The 7,560-nt window shown below is 36.8% G+C and overlaps 1 pseudogene; it reads left to right on the top strand.

Annotated features, from left to right (window-relative positions):
- The first annotated feature begins 467 nt into the window (after window positions 1-467).
- LOC121478695 overlaps window positions 468-7,560 on the top strand; it is a 43,325-nt pseudogene continuing 36,232 nt past the window's right edge.

Here is a 7,560-nt window from a genome sequence, read left to right as displayed (position 1 = left end):
TCAGCCTCTCTGTATTGACATGGAATTTGGTGCCATATCAAGGAAGTCTAAATATTTAGATAAACAGGCACAGTGCAGCCAACAAGTCCTGACCTTTTTGTTGTATGTTTCAAAGCTGGACAGCAGGTTAACTTCCTGGTTTTCCTTACCCTGAAGATGCTGAACTGGAACCACAATAATAGTAAACCACTACGAAGGTAACACCGCAATACCGAGGGGTTTGCTTATTACAGAGTTCATAGAGTAGGGATCTGTCACCTGTTCTCCAAGCTTCAGAACCTCATTCTCACATTCGGTAAATATTTGGTAGTCCCCTATGTGGTAAGCTTTTCCATGGTAGGATTTTTTAATTCTACATTTTCCTCCTTTGTGCTAAATGCATTTTCCACTTATCAGATGTACTTGTGTGAGGTTTCATTTGGAAGCAAGAACTGTGAGGAGAGGGCACTGGGTGGGGAGTGGCAGAGATGGAGAGTATCCGAGATTGCCAGTGGCTGTGGCAGTTTTCTGTCATGGAACCAAATGAGGTTCTGGGCTCAGCAAAGGAAAAGCCTGACATCAGTAAAGGCACTGTGGTTCTGGTGTGGGCAGTGGCAGTTCTGCAGTGTGACAATTAGAATTATTACTGTAGCTGAACCTAGAATCTCTTCCCTCAGTCCTTCCAAAAGTTCTGCTACATTTCTAGTACTTCTCAATAATCCCCTACCACTTAAACGAACTAGAATAGATTCTGTTATCTCCAACAAAATCATAATTTAATGTAGTACATCTAGCAGCTATTATTTCATTTTACAGAAAAAAAAATATTGGAGACTCTTCCTTTCAAGAAGTAACATTTCTACATGGACAAACAATACTGCTTGACTGCTACTGTGTGATCAGAACCGCACTACATGTTAGAAAAAAAATAAAACCTGTTAAAATAATTGGGCAAGTCATTCTCATGCAGCACATACATATCTAAAGTAATTTTAAGTCATGAAATATTTTAAAGTAAGCTGATTTGTTGCAACTTAGAAAATTGAAATAAAATGTTGGTACTGCCCCTCAAAAGAGACCAGTCCTCACCCAGATTTTCCTATTTTTTGTGAGACATTTCCCATAATTTTATTCCTTTACTAAACTTCTAAACACAAACGGTTCAAAGGGTGATTCATAGAGAACCTGAAGAAAGAGATAACTGTCAAGTGATCAGAAAAAATGAAAAAGACCAGGTACCAATTTCGGCTTTAAAAAATCTGAACTCTCTTGGAAGGATCACAAGGATAGCGATTCTGGCTTTACCATCAGATGAAAAATTTGGTGGGCAAATGCATGGCTTTAAAAAAAAACTTATTCATAGAATCCTAAAATGTATAAAACTAAGAAATTCACATGATCTAGTTCAACAACCTAATTTATAGGTAACCAATGAACCTCTGTTGTGGGAAGGGGGTTGAAATACATATTTATGCATTTCCTCATGCCTATGTGTCTTTGCCACCCATCCAAAACATGTGGGCAAATGCCACTTTCACTAGGCCTTCATGCTTCCCACTTTTCTATATCCAGTAAGCACACCCCCACATGTGTATGTGTGTATATATAACTTTGAAAAATGTATCTTATATTTTCCTTTCTATGACATCACATTGCGCAATTAGTGGTTTTTAGAACCATTATACTTTGCTTCTGGAACAATACACATAAATCTGTATATTTATACACACGTACAAATATAATTGTGGTGGGTGTAATGACATGAAATAAGACTTAAGGGTCTTTTACTTAGAATTAACCTGTATCCGGTGATGATTTATGGGAAATACAAAGAATAGAATGCCATGCAGGTGTTAATTGTACAGTACAAGTCAGTTGCAAAGTTAAGGTACATATAAGGAATCTAGTCTCTTAGCTCCAGAACAAAAACCTCCATTCCAGCCTCCTCCTCAATACAAAATTATCTTGGAAGAACAGGGAAAGAGCTCACAGAAATGCAACAAAAGTTCGTAAACAATCGAAATTCAGCACCAAGGAAGACATAAAAAGTCCTTAGTGAGTCAGACTTGAAGTTTATAGCCTTGTTTTTTCTTTAGTCTGCATTTCAATGGTTTTTCTATTTGTGTTAAATATAAGTGAAGGGAGAGAGGGTTTTATTAGAGGTTTGTTGACTAGCTGCACACCCTGATATGCCTTACACGTGCATTGAGAACTTTAGCCGTCAGGTACAGATGGCAGGGCAAGTATTCTTAGATTTGAGTGACTATGCTCCACAAATCTCACAAGCACATATTTTGAATTAGGTATAGTTGCTTTCTCTATCAACTAAATGCTGATATTTCCCAGTAATCATATAGAATTTCAAAGTCTGTACATATATTGTTTTTTTAGAACAAGATGGTCAATGAAGCAGTCACTGTGAAAACCTCATGAGAACAATTAAACCTCGGCAATTAAGTTGATGACTAAATTTGGCGTTAGAAAAATGTTAATGACATACTTTCTGCAGCCCTATCTGGAAGGGCAAACTTTCTTATCCCCCCCCCCCCAATTCCTGTAATCAAAATGGCTAGGCACAAATGATTAAAAATATCATACAAGTACTTGGAACTGGGACCTGGAAAGATACAGCTAGAAAGAGCTGGAAGACATATTCTCAGGAGGTTAAAGTTTCCAGCTCCTCTTTTTTTTTTTTTTGGTACCAATATGTATTTCCATGAGGATTTCTTTTTAAAGTAATGAGCCTGAAAAAAAAAAAAAAAAGCACATGAAACTCCACAGCTTTTTGCTAATCCGTTTAGGTTGAGTTTTTATAGTATTTTATATGGGGAAGAAAAACAACTTATTATTTGTGCTCAGTGACCTTAAATTCTAAAAAATGAGGGTTGAAAGTTACTGGAAGAGGAAGGAGGCAAAAATCCATAATTGATCTAAATATAAATGTGGACTTTTGTGTTGAGTGTACTTCAAAACTGTTTTTGAAATGATAGATCTGTTACCTACATAAGAGTTTATCCAAAACAGTTACTTTCCTAGTATTGCATAAGGAAGAACTAAGGATGCAAATATATCATCATTTCATTTAGCAAAAATTTGAGTACAAACAATGTGCCACAGGTTTTGTTAGATCCTCGAGCCAGAGAACAAATACTCTACCTTCAAGAAACACAGTTTATTGGAGGAGTCAGGTGCAATATTTTAAAGTATTTATGCGAGGGGCATCTGGCTGGCTAAGTCAATAGGGCATGGGATGCTTGCGTTGTGAGTTCAGCCCCATGTTGGTTGTAGAGATTGCTTAAAAATAAAATCTTAAAAAAAAATTCTGTAAGTACTGATACAAATGGGCACAGAGTATTCTGAGAACATGAAGAAATACTTCTCACCTGAGGGCCCTAAGCCAAACAAAGATTTCTGGAGTATTTGACTCCTCAACTGTTACTTCAAAAACATACTTGGGGGCACCTGGGTGGCTCAGTCGGTTAAGCATCTGTCTTCTGCGCAGGTCATGATCAGAGCCACAGGATAGAGCCCCACATCGGGCTTCCTGCTCAGCGGGGAGTCTGCTTCTCCCTTTCCCTCTGCCCCTACCTCTGCTCCTTTTCTCTCTCACTAACTCTGTCTCTCGCAAATAAAATTTTTGAAAAAAAAATGTACTTGGGCTAGCCTGGATAGAAGAAAGCAAAGGGCACTCAGGGCTGAAGGAACAAAAGTATGGATATAATTACTCTATGAATACTCATGATTGGTCTAAAATATTTCCAGAGAGATGGGTTCTATCATTAAAATATATTTGATATTGTAAGTTTGAATTTACAAGATACACAGGAGCAAATGTTAAAAAGATATTGTGATACTAATTATCAGTTCAAAACCAATATGTGGATGAAGTTTTTTTCTTAGGAATAAGATGTAGTTCTTCAGAGTATTTGGTTCTATCAAGAAGTTCTAGGAACTTTTCCGAACCCTCCCCCAAGCAAATTCTTCCTCTTAATGTTCTTTCTACCTTTGGTCTACATTTTTGCCTGAAAAAAATGGAAGTCTGTAGGCTTACCGCAAAAGCAGGCATTCCCAGCCTCAGCACTACTGACATTTTAGACTAGATAATTCTTTGTTGGTGTGGGGAGCTGTACTGTGCATTACAGGATGTTTAGAAACTTCCCTGGCCTTTACTCACAAGCCAATGGAAGACTCCCCTCCTCCAACAGTTGTGAAAACCAAAACATCTCCAGACATTGTAATATATCCTCTGGGGGACAAATCACCGCTGGCTGAAGACCACTGAACTAACCTAAGTTATTGCAACTTTGTTCTACTGCGGCAGTTCAAATGGGGCTCAAATCTTTTACTTTCAGTAATAATATAATATTGAAAGATTATCAAATGACTTGTGTAGATAGTATCCAGTCACCAAATATCAAATAACTCACAATAAAAGCCAAAAATATCCTGGATAGACACATATTAGGAAAAGTCCTACTGGTACCAGCATCATAACCTCTGCCGGTGACATTTTTGTTCCTTCCCTGAGCACACAAGACAGGCCCAGCTCCTCTGTGACCTGTAAGAAAACTGGAATGAATAAATCTTTCCTAAAGCGATCCTACACTCTAACCCATGGTTCTCAACCTCAGGTGCCCTGTGGAACCTTCTGAGGAGATTTAAATAATACTGAAACTTTGATTACTCTGCAATGTTCTGATTTAATTTGAACAATTCTGATACCCCAGTTACACCTAGAGGTTTAGATTTAATTGGATTTAATTGGTGTGAGGTGAGGCCTAGGTATTAGAAGTTTTAAAAGTTCCCGTGAGATTTTAATGTGCTGCCAAGGTTGAGAAGCACTGCTCCCTTTACCTTACCTAAGGCTACGAATCATCCTTTTTTTTTTTTTTTAATCTCCAATTTTGTTTAGGGATGTTGGGAGGCAGTTAAATCTTAGTTCAGTTATACATATATATAATTACATATAATTAGTTTTTATAAAGGTCATAAATTTAGTGTCGACTTTAAATCTAGGAATTTAGCTTTTGGAACTAGGAATTTAGTCTTTAACCCCCTGTTTCCCAAACTTGTCTGCACATTAGAATCACCTGACTTTTGTTTTTTAAGCTCAGGCCACACCCCAATTAACTCACCATCCCTGGGGTGCTCTACTACGTCAGTTATTTGTGCAGTTCTCCAAGTGATTCCAAGGAGCAGATGCATTTGGAAACCACTGCTTTAATCAGATCCGGAAAGGGATCTTATTGTTTGAGCCCAGTAGATATAGATCATTGGTTCTCATCTTTAGCTGAGCATTAGAATTACCTGGGGAGATTTTAAAACTCCTAAAGCCCAAGCTGCACCCCAAGTCTATTAAGTCAGAATTGCTTGGGGTAGCAGCCAGTCACCAGTAGTTTTTAAAGCTCTGCTGATGATTCCAATGTGCAATCAGGCCGTGGGTTTCAGACTTAAGCACGCATCAGAATCACCTGCAGGGTTCAACAAACCAGATTGCTGGATTCCATACCCCAAACTTCTAATTCAGTAGGTCTATGTTGAGGCTCAAGAATTTGCATTTGTAACAAGTTCTCAGTTGCTACCAATGTTGTTGGTCCAGAGGCCACACTTGCAAATCTAAATCACTGGTTTAGAAAATCAGCTTAATACGTGAAAGATGGAAAGTGACACATGAAAAATTAAGTTTAACTTTCAGGAATTTCTTCAGTGCTGCTTAGTTTACTGATTGTCGAATTCTTCTGGTAAGTGTGCTTGCTATTATTTAAAATCCCCATGATGAGGGGCGCCTGGCTGGCTCTGTCTGAAGAGCATGTGAGTAAGCTTGAGCTATGGGGTCCTGAGTTAGCACCCCATGTTGGATGTAGAGAGTGCCTAAAAATAAGTAAATAAAATCTCCATACTAATTATAAATATTTTAATATTTTCTTCTTTTTCCTATATTAATTCTCTTCCATTTGAATTAGTTTTCCCTTTTTATGCCTTGATGCTTCTTTTTTTCCCCCTCTTACATTTATAGATGAGATGTCGATACACAAGTATAGAACCTAAATTCATTTTATTATCCAAAATGAGGAGTATCTATGTGCCTGGTAGTAAATACAATGTCTGATGAAGGAACCATGATTGCAAAAGTTGTGGCTCTACAGAGGGAGAGATGAACACCTGTAGCTGAACAGGCTCTGCTGTAAGGCGTGCAGACTGTCTATCAAATGCTAAAGTACTTATCCTGCACAAAAGCTCTAAGAAATATGGAATGTTTGCCTGGTTTCTTTAGCCCTAGGACTCACCTGGAAATCTCAGATGTCTGCTCTCCTACTTTAGAGAGTAATATGTACACTTCAGCCAAATGATGAATGTTTGAGTCAACCACTCAAAAAGCTCTGAAGGAAGGTGCTAAACGTGCCATTCTATAGCCCCATAATGTCCTTATTTCTACAACAATCTAGGTAATACTATTCTTCTCTCTCCATACCTTCTCCAACCCCCACAAAAAAAAAAAGAGAGAAAAAATATTTACTCAGAAACAAATTAGGGAATTAGAGAAGATGATCAAATAAATAGTATGGAAGTAAACTTCACAATTAAAAAATAACAAAACAGCCAGACAGAAAATCAATGAGTACTTGAACAGCATCTTACATCAATTGGACCTAAAAGATAACGTACAAAATACTCCACCCTCTAACAGCAGTATATACACTCCTCTCAAGTACATATGGAACATTATCCAGGGCAGACTGCATGTTATGCAACAAAGCAAGTCTTAATATATTTAATAAAGTTGAAATCATACTAAGTACCTTTTCTGAGCAAAATGAAACATGACTAAAAATCAATAGAAGGAAAACTGGAAAATCTACAAATATGTGGAAATTAAACAAGACTTTTTTTTTTAAGATTTTATTTTTAAGTAATCTCTACACACAGCATAGGGCTCAAACTTACAACCCTCAAAGCAAGAGTCCCATGCTTTTCTGAATGAACCAGTCAGGTATCTTTAAACAAGACATTTTTCAACACCAATGAGTCAAAAATGAAATCACAAAAAAATTATAAAATATTTTGAAATAAATTAAAAGAAAAAAATAACATTCCAAATTATGGGATGCAGTGAAGACAGTACTAAGATGGCTGTTATTGCTTACAATAAAAAAGAAAAATTTCAAATCAATAGCCTGACTCTATACCTTAAGGAACTAGAAAGGAAAAAAAAAAAAAAAAGAACTACTCCCAAAACTGGCTGATGGAAGGAAATTATAAAGTTTAGGACAGAAATAAACAAAAGAAATAGAAAAACAATAGAGAAAATCAATAAAACCAAGAATTATATTTTTGAGAAGATCGACCAAATAAATAAAACTTTGGCAATTATATGCCAATACATTTCGTGACCTAGATAAAATAGATAAACTAAAGACATACAACCTGCCAAAACTAAATCATGAAGACTTAGGAAATCTGAGCAGATCTTTCACTAGTAAAGCAATTGAATCAGTAAACAAAAACTGCCCCAAAACAACAACAAAAGCCCAGGACCAGATGGCTTCACTGGTGAATTGTACCAAATATTTAAAGAAGAAT

The sequence above is a fragment of the Vulpes lagopus genome, chromosome 19 (assembly GCF_018345385.1).
Source record: "Vulpes lagopus strain Blue_001 chromosome 19, ASM1834538v1, whole genome shotgun sequence".
NCBI classification, from domain to species: Eukaryota; Metazoa; Chordata; class Mammalia; order Carnivora; family Canidae; genus Vulpes; species Vulpes lagopus.
This window is presented reverse-complemented; position numbering and strand designations above follow the sequence as displayed.